Source organism: Coffea arabica, chromosome 10e, assembly GCF_036785885.1.
Source record: "Coffea arabica cultivar ET-39 chromosome 10e, Coffea Arabica ET-39 HiFi, whole genome shotgun sequence".
NCBI classification, from domain to species: domain Eukaryota; kingdom Viridiplantae; phylum Streptophyta; class Magnoliopsida; order Gentianales; family Rubiaceae; genus Coffea; species Coffea arabica.
Window position 1 is genome coordinate 19,018,000 of NC_092328.1, and position 14,961 is coordinate 19,032,960.

The window sequence follows — 14,961 nt, forward strand, 5'->3', positions numbered from 1 at the left end:
TGGTGAATCTAAGGGGAGGAAAAGTTACTGCCGGACGCAAGCATCCACTCAGGGATGAGGATGAGGATCTTCCTACTGTCAAACGGACATCCAAACGCTTCAAAAGGGGAGCTATCAAGGGTCAAATGTCACGGCCTACTCCACAACCCACATCTCAGCCTGAATCTGGACAGGGGACCTCCTCTCAACCGCCTCCTAAATCAGTTCCTCCTCCTACATTCTTTGATGATGCTGCGAAAGACAAATACTCCTGGATATCCCAGAAGGGTGTCATCCCTCAAAGAACTGTAAACCCCTCTGAATTTCGCTCCATAGGTTTAGAATCCATTCTGAGTCTATTTGCTTTCCAGAAATGGTCACATCTTATTTCTATGCCAAATGTCTACTATCCTGATATGTTGCATCAATTTTTTGCCAATCTAAGGAAAGGTTCTGACCCAACTGAAATATTTTCCAGGGTTAATGGGGTAGACTTAATCATTGACTCTGAAATTGTGAACTCCATTTTAAATACTACCATTGAACGTTTATGCAAAGATAAGATTGCTAATTTCTTTTCTTATGAAGAGCTTCCTACTGCTGCAAATCATTTTGATGGGACAAAAATGTTAACCTATTTCAAAAGAAGTTTTTCCTCACCTGCTGATGCTAAATTGAATGATCTGGCCCCTGTGAATTTAATTGCTTTTTCTATCATTTCAAACCTGCTTGTGCCTACTGATGGCCACAGAACTGATGCAAACAAAATGGAGTTGTACCTCTTTTATTGTTTTCAAGAAAAAATACGTATTGATTTTGGTTTTGTCATGTGCAAGTTCTTACTTCGCTATGCCACTGATTCTCGCAGAAAATTATCTTATGGAAAGTTTCTTCAAAAGTTTTTTGAGTTTAACAAAGTCCCTATTCTAGGTGTTTGTCCTAAAGAAGCATCTTCTTATGCCTTTACAAAAGGGTATTTTGAAAGGAAAAATCTTGTTTTCAAAGATAATCTATGGGCTTATAAGGGTGCATCTTCTAGTGAACTTAGGTCTAAGACTGCACATGATCCTTCACCCATTTCACTCACTCCCATTCACCCTAGGAAGTCTGCCACTAAAGCATCTTCCTCTTCCAGTAATGAAGTACTTGAGCTTCTTCAAGAACTCAAACAGCATGTTATTCTTCTAGAACATGGTCTCATGCTCACCATGTCTTCTGAGCAACAAACTGCCTTTCTTGACAAAAAGAATCTTCTTTTTCCTCCACCTGTGGTTGAGGCAGTCTCACATGACAAAGAACCTCGAACCACTGATCCAGGTTCATCAGTTCCAGATCCGAATCCAGCAACTCCTGTGACTCCTCATGGCCCTTCCACATCAGACAAAGGCAAGGCACCAATTGTAGAAGCTGCTGAAGATAATGAAGACACTGAAGAGGAGGATCTTGACCAATATCAGCTCTCTCGGAGGACACCTGGATCCACTTAGTTCATCATTTAGGACATTTGCATTTTGTTTGTCTCTTTTAGAATATGTTATGTTATGGATATTCTAAGTTTCTTTTGGTGTGTTTTGATGGATGATCTAAGTACTGTGGTGTAATATAATGGATATTCTTGTTTATGTTTAAGTTCTGTGATGTTTCTAAGTATCTTGATGGAAGTTATTGGTGATGTTTAAGTACTGGTGATGTTTGTGAATGGAATGAATTGTTTATTCGGGTGATGTTTATCATGAATTGTTTTTGGTTTACATTTTGGATAAGATGTATTTGTGTATAAGATGGATGTTTTTGGCTTGTCCTTTGTGATGACAAAAAGGGGGAGAATGGATTGATGAGGATTTGATGATGTTGGATATGTTGAATTGATTGATGGTTTAATTAAATTTGGAATTAAATTTGGATTTTGCTGATGGATTGAATTGGTGATATGTTGGTTGTGTGTTACTTAATTGTCATGTTTTTGGATAATTGTCTAAACTCGGTTGGGCAGTCTAGTGAGGGGGAGGTTTTCAAAAGTTCTTTGATTCACTATGGCAGGGGGAGTTCTTGTCTATTTTGAAAGGGGAGCTTTCATTGCAATCATCAAATTTCATTTCAAACTTTTGTTTTGTCATCATCAAAAAGGGGGAGAATGTTATTCTTGGTTTTGATGATCACAAAAGTTCTTTGAAATACAGTCCAAGAAAGTGAATACTTTGATCAGGCCTGATGGAACAAAGAAAGCATTGTTTTGTTCCGATCAAAGATATTGTCTTTTAAGTGTGTCATTCTTGGCACTTTGAAATGTTTATCTAACCTTCTTAAAAAACAAGTGTTTTTGTCTATCCAAGAATCAGGTTCGAATATGTCATCAAAAGCAAAACAACCAAAATGTGAAGCAAAAACAGGACAATCAGGTCGGACGGCCGAAAGGAAACTGTCGGACGTCCGAAAGGATGAAGAACATCAGGAAGGAAGCACCGTCGGACGCTCACATAGAAGCATCGGACGTCCGGAAGGATCGGACGCTTGCCATCGGACGCTAATCAATCGCATCGGACGTCCGAAAAATTCCAAGATAACTTGCTAGCTCTCGGCCCAAGGTCGGACGCTGTGCTGTCGGACGACAAAGAACTTATCGGACGTCCGAACCTCAACTTGGCTATCATCGGACGATTGGTTCGGACGATGATTCGATCGTCGGACGTCCGACAGCCCCAACGGCTAGTTGACTCTTCAGCTGCCTTCTATCCGTTGGAAGCATTGATGAAGCCCATTTCTAGTTCCCTTTAAAATAAAACTGGTCTGAACGAAGTAGGAACTTTTGCACACTTTGTTTACAAGATCTAGTGAGATATTTTAGCTAGAAAATAGTCTCCAAAGCAGATTTGTTTTAAAGTGGTGTGAATTTCTGTTGAGCATTTCTTTTGTGGTTGAAAGGATCTTTAGTGTAGCTCTGTTGAGGGTTTTCTGAGTGATTGTAAAACTTCTTGGCTTGACTAAGTGAGGCTTAGGGCAAGGAGGAAGTGCTCCCTCCATTGTACATCTAGTTGATCGACTTTCATCAAAGAGAAGTTGCTCTTCCTTGTGTTTGGTCTTCAAGTTTGGGTAAAGCTTGGTAGACACTTGGTTTGTTTCTCTATTTTACATTTCTGTTTAATAAAATCTTCATTGCTTATCTATACTTGCTTCTCCGATCAATATTGCTATTGTCTTCTAATCTACTTGGTTGATCATTACTAAAAAGGAAGGTAAATTTTCATTAACGAAAAAGTGCATAAACTTGGTTAAGATTTTAATCAAACCAATTCACCCCCCCCCCTCTTGGTTGTCTGTGGGACTAACAGAAGTGATAATAATAAGGTAGTGAATTATAAGTTAAAACCCTAGTATACGCGATTTAAGGAAAATCGGCTCGAACCGACGGGTATCATTCACTACCGATGGAACATACCAATTGACCACCACTTTCCTACCATAAACTATCATTGATATTAGTGCAAAATATCCCCCCCTATAATCAGCTAAGGTTGGCCGAAAATGTTGACCAAAAAAACAAAGAAAAAGAAAAAAATTTGAGAGTTAATCACCTCGCGACAAGTGGCGGTCATTCATGAATTGTTGACCAACTAATTTCGTCCATATTTATCACCAAAACCTACTCAGCATACTCTCCATTTCCACCATATCAGCCGTGAGAGAGAGAGGGGAAAACAAGAGAAAGAGAGCTTCAATCCATCTTGGGTTTTGCTTGATTGAGTGAGAAAACAAGAAAACTAAACCGATTAACTTGCAAATTGAGAGTTTGGGAAGCTTAGGGAGCTAAATTTCACAAGGAAAGATGAAGGATAACTCTTGTAAGTCCTTTTATTGAGGTATTATGGCTGATCCTCCTTTCCTTTTCCCTTTTGTTTGAGTTATGTAGTAACTTGAATTCATGCTTGGTGATACCTAATCTAAGTGATTTTGATGATTGTAGTGATGAATTTTGAGTTAGGGTTTTGAATGGTTCACTTGTAATTCTTGTTGTTTGGATGGTATATGGTGTATGCAGGCTTGTATAGGAGGTAGTAGTAGTAGTTTTAAGCTAGAAATGTGAAGTTACACCTTGAATACCTTAAATTCCAGAATTGAGATTCTTCATTGCTCTGTTCTGCTCGGTTCTGTTTGACCATGATGGAGGCCGAATTAGCCTTGCCACAAAACATGAAAGTTTTAGAAAATGATGTTCTATAGCTACCTGTAAACTTTCAACTCACTTCGAGCACTGTATCACGTGAAAAGACAAAAATACCCCTGACTGCCATAGGTAGAGCTCTGTGGACAGTGTTGACATTTCACCAATCGGATCGCGTCTGTTCACCCTGATCCGTACTGAATTAGTATTTGACCAAAACACAGAAGTTGTAGTGCTATGTCTTAGCTGTCCAACGGCCCAGAAAACGCCTCAATCAGACTTCGGTATCCTGAGTTATTGTCATTTAAACATAGTGCGGTTAACAAGCCTGATTGTGAGATTCTGGTTCTGTAATTTGAAATTTTGACCTGGATACACTATGAACTGGACTGAGTGGTCTTCATCAAAGTTGTAGCCCTTTATCTTAGCTTTGAAACGGTATAAATTGTACACTAATTCAATATGCGTAGCTTTGGTTGTGTTCGATACGCTAAGCGACGTCAAATCTATCTTTTGTTTTATGACTTAAACTTCATTTCCGGACATTTTCCTAACTTGATTTTGTACTTGTACGACATTAAGCCTATTAAACGGCTATTGAAATGAGATTATTTTGTGTGTGACTTTGGGACTGATTGAGGAAAAGAATGAAGCCATAAATGACTGAAAAATAGGTAAATACAAAGGACGTGCTGCCCAAATTTACGCTCGAGAGTTAGATAGATATACTTGCGACTCGAGTAAGGCTTGAGAGCGAATACCACGTGAACCATCTAGGATATTTGCGTATTCTTTTATCGAGGTATATAAGTTAGAATTTAGCCGAACTTGTACCCGTGGGAAATGAAATAACGATTACTAAAAATACGTTTTCCTCGTTCTTTCGACTCAAATGGTATTTTCAAGTATAATTGCTACAAAATTTTCCAGTTAGAAAAGCGAGCAAGTGTTTCACGAATATTCTCCAAACAAATTTCAATTACCTGATTCTTATTGAACGAAACGTGTAAGTTTCGAACCTTAGTCGCTTTTCCAAATTCTTAAACAAATTTTTATCGCAGATTTGGACTCCAAACCCCGAGTACAACCCAGACGTGATCACTAGAGGCACTACATTTTGGTGAAATATCTGATTGAACTTGACATTTGTGTTTAATACTTGACCAATGTAATTACATGATATATAAGTGAATTGATAGGGCAAGAGTGTACTTTATCGCACTTGCCCTAATGTGATTTTTTCTTGTTCATTAATTGCAATTGACTTGCTATACATGCATATGAATTGTACCTTGCCTGGAATTCCAGAAACCCTGTGGCTAGTTAGTCGAGTCGAGCCGGTAAGGGTCTGGTTGATTAGATAATGAACCCTGGGTAGTTAGTGATGTCGAGTGGAGTGTTATCTCCTCGACTAATCGGTATACTCGAGTATTACCATCAGTGTTTATTGTGGAGTTCGGGTCCGGTAAGGAGTTTGGTCGGTGGACAGAGATTGGAGTTAATGGTGTTCTACTGGACTAGTTTCTCACTTGAAAGTTGACGGAGTGTCAACTACCAATCGATCAAGCTATGGTGAAGCCAATATACGAGCAACTGTATCCTTACATGTGAAATGCGGAATATTTATTCTTTAACTATATGAAGTGTTATTACTTCATTCTTGACTTGTTTTGCCCGCTATTTCACTATCATGCTACTTTTACTTTATTTGATGGACAATTTGATATTTGGAACATCACTGAGTTTTAGCTCACTCCATTAGTTTTATTTTTCCTTACAGGGATACGAGCGAGGCGTGAGACGTGTACAAACTAGCGTAGTCTAGTTATTTTGAATTTTGAAATTGTACTCACGCTAGCACCCGACTAGGGTTGTGTACTTGAATTGTAAATCCGTTAATGTATTTGAGGATGTATGAACCTTGTTGTTGGATCTGAGTACTGTTGTATATAGGGATTGTGTTCTTTATTTTTCTACGTTTGTAAGTTATTTTCGCGAGCTTTATGTGAGTGAGTCCTGGAGAGAGCTAGGCAGGCGACTCGCTAAACCCTAGGGTACGCCCTAGGGGGAGGTGGGGTTGTCACAGGTGATATCAGAGCCTAGGTTTGAATTGATCTGGGTAGATTGAGTGACTTATACCTGTCATTCCTTGGTTATAGCTTGGTATGATAGGTTAGGGTTTCACACTTGAGAATAGGTCTTTAGCCTTAATTTATATGTCTAACTTATTTCTTCTTGTAACATTACCTGTAAGGTAGGTGATGGCGGGTACTGACGCTGGGGGTGCTGGGCCATCTCAAGCCCGTGCCGACGGACGAAATATATCTTGAGGGGCCTGCATGTCGTATACTGACCTACCAGGAGAGTCCCGGTGGGCCCGTGTGTCAGTGGTCTCCGGCGCGCAAGATCCGGCGTTACGACTGCTGGAAGACCTACTCTTATCCCGATAGGGTAGTGTTGGCCGTGGACGATAAGTGGAGACGATTGGGTAGCGCCAATCGTAGGTGCCAGACGGAGATCGAACGTCTCCAGGCAGCCCTCCGAGTACACAGTGCCAGGATTCGAGAGCTGGAGGTTTCGGTTCTTGAGGAGCAGCAGCGGACTGATGCCTTTAGAGAGCAGACTCAGGCGGCTACTGGTCGTCTTGTACGGGTAGTCGGAGATGTCCGAGACCGGACCGACCGTATTCTGACCGAGTGCGAGGGGCTAGTGGATGATGTGGTTCAGGACTTGGCTAAGGAAGGTCAAGGTCAGGTGGTCCCTGGTGTTCCTGACGAGAATCCAGAAGAGGATCCGGAGGAGGAGCCGACTGTACCTGCCGAGTCGGTTGGATCAGCATCTAGCTAGACCTCTTGTTAGGTTTTAAGAGATTTTTGTGAGGGAGTTAGGGACATAGTGGAATGACACGTCCTCTTTTATTTTTGAATGTGACGTGTTAAGGTGGATGTAATTAGGGTTTGTTTTGTTCTATGTCCCTTGGCTAGTATGAGCCTTTGACTTGACTAGTTGGCATGTACAGTACTTTTAACTTGCTATGTGACTTATTTTGCTATATATATAAAGACCATGTTTATTTTGAATGTGTTTTATTATCCCTACTTTATGATTTGAAAATGTTTTATCTGAGTCATACCTTATTTTGTCTATATTTATATGATTGGTTAGTCAAGGATCATGGAAGGTAGAAGGAGTCAGGATCAGGGAGCTACCCGAGGGCGTGGCTCTAATTGTGGGCGAGGGAGTAGACAGGCCCAAGAACTAGTGCAAGAACCGTGAGGGGAAAGAAGTGGAACAGTTGAGCTGCAACCTGGACCCCAAGCGGAAGGGGGAGATCAGGTGGCGACGGCAATTCAGCAAATGACTAATATCCTTGCCTGTTTAGTAGAGCAACAGGGTCAAGCCCCTGTAAACCAACCTAGGGATCCCGATATGGGGCAAGATAGGGCCCTAGAGAGATTTCAAAAGTTCTCTCCTCCTAAGTTCCTGGGAGGACCAGACCCTGAGGGAGCGGAGAGATGGTTAGAGACTATGATCAATATATTCACCGCCCTAAATTATGCGGAGGATAAGCAAGTGTAATTTGCTGCTTTTCAGTTCGAAGGTCCAGCCAGGGCTTGGTGGAATGTAGTTAAAGCTAAGTGGGATAGAGAGGGAACTGCATGAACCTGGTTGAATTTCGTGCGGGAGTTTAATGAAAAATACCTCCCACCTATCGTCCAGGAGAAGAGAGAGGACGATTTTATTAACCTCCGGCAGGGAACTTTGAGTGTATTTGAGTATGAGACTCCTGAATTGATAGCTACGGAGCAAAGGAAGGTAAGGAGGTTTGTTCAAGGGCTCAATGTGGAAATACAGGAGGCCTTAGCGGCAGCCCAAATTAATACTTTTACTGAGGTTTTGGAGAAGGCCCAGAGGATAAAGATTGCCAGGGCACAAGTGAGGAACTTTCACGTGAAACGATAAGGGGCGCCCGATAGAAGTCAAAGGCCGGCACAGAGTGATCGGAGCATACCACCCCCTAAAGCCAGTCGTGGAGCTGGGGGTGGAAGGTTTACGAGTACTTCGAGGAGAGGTACGCTGAGGGGAGGACAAGGTGGAAGAGGACAGGAGAGAGGTGGTCCACAGGGGGGCCAGACCTCCACTTCCCGAGTAACGTGTGGATATTGTGGAAAATCAAACCATACTGAGGATAATTGCTGGAGAAAGGCCCGGAAGTGCCTAAGGTGTGGAAGCACGAAGCACCAGATCGCTAATTGCCCGTTAATCAGCAATACTCAGTCGGCTAGCAAATCAAACCCGAAACCGACCAATGTAGGAGAGACCAGGTCAAGGGTACCAGGCAGGGTATATTCATTGGACCAGCAATCGGTGCCTGAGCCAACAGAGATAGTGGAAGGTACGATTCCTGTTTACCATCGTTTAGCCAAAATTTGGATAGACCCTGGTGCCACTCATTCTTTTGTTAACCCTGCATTTATGCTTGGAATTGATATGAAAGTTGAAAGGCTACCTTATGACTTAGAAGTAAGAATACCTACGAGTAACCAAACTTTACTTACGAATGAGGTGTATAGAAATTGCTATATTTGGATTGGTGAGCGGAAATTAGTAGTCGACCTCAAAAGTCTAGCCATTAAGAGGTACGATGTTATTCTGGGCATGGATTGGCTAGCTCATTATCATGCCCAAATAGATTGTAGGTTGAAGGTGGTTGAGTTTTGCATATCAGGTGAGACAACTTTAAAGCTAGACGTGAGGGGTATGTTAGCCTCATCTGCGCTCATTTCGGGAATAAGGGCTACGAAATTGCTTAGTCATGGGGCACGCGGTTATTTAGCTTTTCTAGTTAACACCCCAGGAGAAAAGGTTAAACTAGAAGACATGCCGGTAATTAGTGAGTATCCAGACGTATTTCCAGAGGAGTTGGGGTCATTGCTACCCGAAAAAGAAATTGAATTTAAGGTTGAGTTAGCACCCGGAACTACTCCCATTTTGAAAACCCCTTATCGAATAGCACCCGCCGAACTTAAGGAGTCAAAAGTTCAGTTGCAAGACTTGCTAGAATGGGGATTCATACATGAGAGCGAGTCACCATGGGGTGCTCCAGTGCTATTTGTTAAAAAAAATGACGGGAGTTTAAGATTATGCATTGATTATCATGGTTTGAATGCAGTAACCGTTAAGAATAAATATCCTTCGCCCCACATCGATGAGTTGTTTGATCAATTACAAGGGGCGGTGGTGTTCTCTAAGTTGGATTTTTGACAAGGATATTATCAATTGAGAATCAGAAAGGAGGATGTGCCAAAAACGGCCTTTAACACTCGATATGGGCATTTCGAATTTGCAGTAATGCCTTTTGGCTTAACTAATGCCCCAGCGACGTTCATGAATTTAATGTATCGAGTGTTTAAACCCTACTTGGATAAGATTGTGGTGTTTTTTATTGATGATATCCTAGTATATTCGAAGACAAGGGAGGAGCATGAGCAACACTTGAGGATAGTATTACAAACCCTAAGAGAGCACCAGTTGTTTACTAAATTTAGCAAGTGTGAATTTTGGTTAGAGAAAGTGGCGTTCCTAGGCCATATAATTTCAAAGGAGGGACTTACGGTGGATCCGGCCAAAGTGGAAGCTGTAGCCAAATGGAAACGGCCAGAGAATCCAATTGAAGTACGAAGCTTTTTGGGTCTAGCGGGGTATTACCGCCGATTTATAAAGAATTTCTCGAAAATTGCGGGACCCCAAATGAACTTGACAAACAAACAAGAAAAGTACATTTGGGATGCTAAGTGCGAGAATGGTTTTCAAGAGCTTAAAAGGCAATTGACCATGGCTCCCGTGTTAGCTTTACCCAATGGCACAGATAGCTATACGGTTTATACCGATGCTTCGAGAGAGGGGTTAGGGTGTATTTTGATGCAAAATAGGAATGTGATTGTCTACGCATCTCGGAAGTTAAAGTCTCATGAGCAAAACTATCCAACCCATGACTTGGTGCTTGCAGCTATTGTGTTTGCCTTGAAGAAATGGCGGCATTACTTATATGGGGTGACATTTGAGGTATACACGGATCATAAGAGTCTTAAGTACTTATTTTCCCTGAAGAAGCTAAATCTAACACAACGTCGGTGGGTGGAGTTCTTAGAAGACTATGATTGTACGATTAACTACCATCCAAGAAAGGCCGACGTTGTAGCAGATACTTTAAGTCGAAAGGCTCAACTAGCAAGTTCAATGGTGGGAGAGTGGCGCTTGTTAGAGGATGTATGTGAATGGAACCCGCGTCTGGAGCCACAGAAAGTTGTTTTTAAAAATATTGAGGTGAAATCGACACTGTTGGATCGGATTAAAGAAGGCCAAATGAAAGAACCGCCGGTGCAGAAGTGGGTAGAAAGAGTGAAGAAAGGGGAATTGCCTAACTTTAACCTAGGTCCTGATGGGATTTTAAGGTTTCGAAATCGCGTTGTTGTGCCTAGGGATGAAGAATTAAAGAAGGAGATTTTGGAGGAATCCCACCATTCTAGGTATATGGTGCATCCGGTAGTGGTAAAATGTACCAGGATCTCAAAAGTCTGTATTGGTGGGATAATATGAAGGCGGAGATTGCCCAGTTTGTGCAAAAATGTCTTACGTGCCAACAAGTGAAAGCTGAGCATCAAAAAGCTGAGCATCAAAAATCGCCAGTTCTGTTACAGCCTTTAGAGATCCCTGAATGGAAGTGGGAGGATATAACGATGGATTTCGTATCGGGGTTACCAAGAACTCAAAAAGGTCATGATGCAATCTGGGTAATAGTGGACCGATTAACTAAGACCGCACATTTCTTACCAGTTAATATGAAATATTCTTTGGAGAAACTTGCTAAACTCTATATGGATGAAGTGGTGAGACTACATGGGGTACCAGTGAGTATCGTATCCGATAGAGACCCCAAATTTGTGTCTCGATTCTGGCAGAAATTGCAAGAGACTCTAGGAACTAAGCTGAACTATAGTACAGTGTATCATCCTCAAACCGATGGACAATCTGAGAGGACCATTCAAACTCTTGAAGATATGCTAAGAGCCTATATTGTAGATTTTGGAGGGAATTGGAGCCAATATTTAACCTTGGTTGAGTTCGCATATAACAATAGCTATCACTCTTCTATTCAAATGGCCCCATATGAAGCATTGCATGGATGAAAGAGTCGATCGCCAATCCATTGGGATGAAGTAGGAGAGAGGAAAATTATTGATCCAACTACAATACCGTGGGTTGAGGAAGCCTACGAAAGGGTAAAGGTGATTCGTCAAAGGTTTCAAACAGCCCAAAGTCGACAAAAGAATTATGCCGATCATTAGAGGAAGAATTTGGAATTTGAGATAGGAGATAAAGTGTTTCTTAGGATTACTCCCTTGAAAGGAAAGATTAAGGCGGGAAAAGGAAAAAAGTTGCAACCGAGATATATAGGACCTTTTAATATACTCCAGCGAATAGGGAAGGTGGCTTATCAACTAGAGCTACCAGCTAGCTTGTTTCGGATTCATGATGTGTTTCATGTTTCTTTGCTTAAAAAATACCATCCGGATCCGACTCATATTTTGCCACCAGAAGATATTGAACTCGACGAGTCTTTAACCTATGAGGAACGATCCATTCGAATACTGGATAGGAAGGTAAAGGACTTGAGAAACAAGCAGATTCTACTGGTTAAGATTCTATGGAGACATCATGAGGTGGAGGAAGCAACCTGGGAGCTGGAGAAAGACATGCAAGAAAAGTATCCCGAGTTGTTTACGACTAAAGGTATGAATTTCGAGGTCAAAATTCTCTTAAAGGGGAGAGAGTGTGAGGACTTGCAAAATTCCTTATATTTTTCTTTAAAAAAAATTCCTTTTTATTTGGAAATTATTACTTGAAAATGGTCCTACTATCCAATCACCCCACAATAAGTGCAAAAGAACATAGAATTAAGGGTTTTCCCTTTCCTTTTTCAAGTTAGCGCGAATTAGGATTTTTACGCCTATCCGTAGTGTGACTATCCGGTACAGAGGGTGGATCAAATTGGGTGATTAAGAGTGAGGTTTAGATGATATTAAGTGTGTGATTAGAAGTGATAATAATAAGGTAGTGAATTATAAGTTAAAACCCTAGTATACGCGATTTAAGGAAAATCGGCTCGAACCGACGGGTATCATTCACTACCGATGGAACACACCACTTGACCACCACTTTCCTACCATAAACTATCATTGATATTAGTGCAAAATATCCCCCCCCCCCATACTCAGCTAAGGTTGGCCGAAAATGTTGACCAAAAAAACAAAGGAAAAGAAAAAAATTTGAGAGTTAATCACCTCGCGACAAGTGGCGGTCATTCATGAATTGTTGACCACTAATTTCCTCCATATTTATCACCAAAACCTACTCAAAATGCTCTCCATTTCCACCATATCAGCCGTGAGAGAGAGAGGGAAAAACAAGAGAAAGAGAGCTTCAATCCATCTTGGGTTTTCCTTGATTGAGTGAGAAAACAAGAAAACTAAACTGATTAACTTGCAAATTGAGAGTTTGGGAAGCTTAGGGAGCTAAATTTCACAAGAAAAGGTGAAGGATAACTCTTGCAAGCCCTTTTATTGAGGCATTATGGCTGACCATCCTTTCGTTTTCCCTTACTCTTGTTTGAATTATGTAGTAACTTGAATTCATGCTTGGTGATACCTAATCTAAGTGATTTTGATGATTGTAGTAATGAATTTTGAGTTAGGGTTTTGAATGGTTCACTTGTAATTCTTGTTGTTTGGATGGTATATGGTGTATGTAGGCTTGTATAGGAGGTAGTAGTAGTGGTTTTAAGCTAAAAATGTGAAGTTACACCTTGAATACCTTAAATTCCAGAATTGAGATTCTTCATTGCTCTGTTTGACCATGATGGAGGCCGAATTAGGCTTGGTACAAAACATGAAAGTTGTAGAGAATGATGTTCTATAGCTACCTGTAAACTTTCAGCTCACTTCGAGCACTGTATCACATAAAAAGATTAAAATACCCCTGACTGCCATATGTAGAGCTCTGTAGACAGTGTTGACATTTCACCAATTTGACCGCGTCTGTTCACCCTGATCCGTACTGAATTAGCATTTGGCCAAAACACAGAAGGTGTAGTGCTATGTCTTAGCTGTCCAACGGCCCTAAAAACGCCTCAATCAGACTTCGATAGCCTGAGTTATTGTCATTTAAACATAGTGCGGTTAACTAACCTGATTGTGAGATTCTGGTTCTGTAATTTGAAATTTAACCTGGATACACTATGAATTGGACTGAGTGGTCTTCATCAAAGTTGTAGCCCTTTATCTTAGCTTCGAAACGATATAAATTGCACACCAATTTGATAAGCGTAGCTTCAGTTGTGTTCGATACGCTAAGCGACATCAACTCTGTCTTTTGTTTTATGATTTAAACTTCATTTCCGGACATTTTCCTAGCTTGATTTTGTACTTGTACGACATTGAGTCTATTGAACGGCTATTGAAATGAGATTATTTTGAGTGTGACTTTGGGACTGATTGAGGAAAAGAATGAATCCATAAATGGCTGAAAAATAGGTAAATACAAAGGGCGTGCTGCCCAAATTTACGCTCGAGAGTTAGGTAGATATACTTGCGACTCGAGTAAGGCTTGAGAGCGAATACCACGTGAACCATCTAGAATATTTGCGTCTTCTTTTATCGAGATATATAAGTTAGAACTTGACCGAACTTGTACCCTTGGGAAATGAAATAACGACTACTAAAAATACGTCTTCCTCGTTCTTTCGACTCAAATGGTATTTTCAATTATAATTGCTACAAAATTTCCCAGTTTGAAAAGCGAACAAGTGTTTCACGAATATTCTCCAAACAAATTTCAATTACTTGATTCTTATTGAACGAAACGTGTAAGTTTCGAACCTTAGTCGCTTTTCCAAGTTCTTAAACAAAGTTTTATCACAGATTTGGACTCCAAACCCGGAGTACAACCCAGACGTGATCACTAGTGGCACTACATTTTGGTGAGTGCTTCCAAATATCTGATTGAACTTGACATTTGTGTTTAATACTTGACCAATGTAATTACATGATGTATAAGTGAATTGATAGGGTAAGAATGTACTTTATCGCACTTTCCCTAATGTGATTTGTTCTTGTTCATCGATTGCAATTGACTTGCTATTCATGCATATGAATTGTATCTTGCGTGGAATTCCAGAAACCCTGTGGCTAGTTAGTCGATCCGAGCCGGCAAGGGCCTGGTCGATTAGATAACGAACCCTGGGTAGTTAGCGATGTCGAGTGGAGTGTTATCTCCTCGACTAATCGGTATACTCGAGTATTACCATCAGTGTTTATCGTGGAGTTCGGGTCCAGTAAGGGGTTTGGTCGGTGGACAGAGATTGGAGTTAAGTGGTGTTCTACTGGACTAGTTTCTCACTTGAAAGTTGACGGAGTGTCAACTACCAATCGATCAAGCTATGGTGAAGCCAATATACGAGCAACTGTATCCTTACATGTGAAATGCGGAATATTTATTCTTTGACTATATGAAGTGTTATTACTTCATTCTTGACTTGTTTTGCCCACTATTTCACTATCATGCTACTTTTACTTTATTTGATGGATAATTTGATATTTGGAACATCACTGAGTTTTAGCTCACTCCATTAGTTTTGTTTTTCTTATAGGGGTACGAGCGAGACGTGAGACGTGTACAGACTAGCGTAGTCTAGTTATTTTGAATTTTGAAATTGTACTCAAACTAGCACCCGACTAGGATTGTGTGTACTTGAATTGTAAACC